The sequence below is a fragment of the Perna viridis genome, chromosome 1, assembly GCF_037379345.1.
Source record: "Perna viridis isolate PV_CMFRI_1.1 ecotype Kerala chromosome 1, ASM3737934v1, whole genome shotgun sequence".
Classification (NCBI taxonomy): Eukaryota; Metazoa; Mollusca; class Bivalvia; order Mytilida; family Mytilidae; genus Perna; species Perna viridis.
In genome coordinates, this window is record NC_142445.1 from 38870243 (window position 1) to 38871533 (window position 1291).

A 1291-nucleotide genomic window follows, 5' to 3' on the forward strand; every position below is an offset into this window, starting at 1 on the left:
AGTTAATACTTCGACGAATAACTACTACTAATAATAATAATAATAAAGTTTGAAAATAATCGTGACAATTCTATTTTGGAAATTGCTCGAAACTCCACAGCTTAATGGAAAACAATAAAATTTCTACAGATTTCATGTGAAACTACTTATGACACACACCATTTACAGAATATAATGAATTGTCACATTATCAACAAAATGGCATAGTAATGTGGAAAGCAAGATATGCATGGTTAAGTGTTTTTTTTATATCTGTAATGGTAGGTTTGTTTTGTATCAAAATAAAAAATATATGTAAAATGAAATTTGACAGGATAATTGCGCTAAAGAATTCTGTATTGCAAACTAGGAGATATTTTATTTAACAACACAGAACTGTATTTGTTGCTTATTTTTTTTTTAAAAAACAATGATCTTTATCATTAAAACGTTTCTATCCTCGATTTTTAGAATTAAGCTCAAAATAAGCTTTTTGTTTTTTAAATTACAAGTCACCAGACTAAGCCTTCAACAAAATTATGGCTAGTGTGTTGCAAGAAGCAGCAACTGCTGGACCTTGAAGAGCACAAGTGTCCTTGATGTACATTTATCTGAGTATGCCTTTTGGTTCTTTCCATGTTGTACAGTTTGTTCCTCCGGTGGTGTAATTTTGGTAATCCCGGTTTTGTTATGTGAAAAGTATTTCGAATGAACCTTTTGTATAACTGCTTCTTCTTTAAAAATCTGATTATCCTTTCGTTGCCTTCTTCAAATCTAGTATCAGGTCATTTTTTATTCTTTTATTCAACTTAGACGAAACTGTAGAACTTGACAGTAGCTAAATTCCAACTTATACTCGGGTGAAATGAAAGATCAGAGTGATATATTAAAAATCTGTGGAATGCGTGACAGAATGATGGATAAAATGAAATATATACTCTTGAAAATCTTGAAACTACACTGACAGTTTCAACAATACTTTTTTGTGTTCTGATGGATTTTAAGGCATTACCTCGAGATTTTGCAGAAAGAGAATCACAGTCGCTACTCCGATATTTCAAGGGATGTGTCTCATCCCTTATGTAGTCGCTTTTACAAATGTAAGCAGTTAGAAATAAGGTGAAAAAATACCAAGCGCATTATTCACTCAAAGGATAGAAATGTCAAATTATACGTGAACTTGCAAAGTAAAAATCAACCAAAAAAAAAACAACAAGCTTCTATGTTCCAGTCTCCGTACAAGAATATCAAGGTGAAATAATGGGTTAACCAAACTTAAGGATATATCCCAGTATACTAAATAAAAACGACA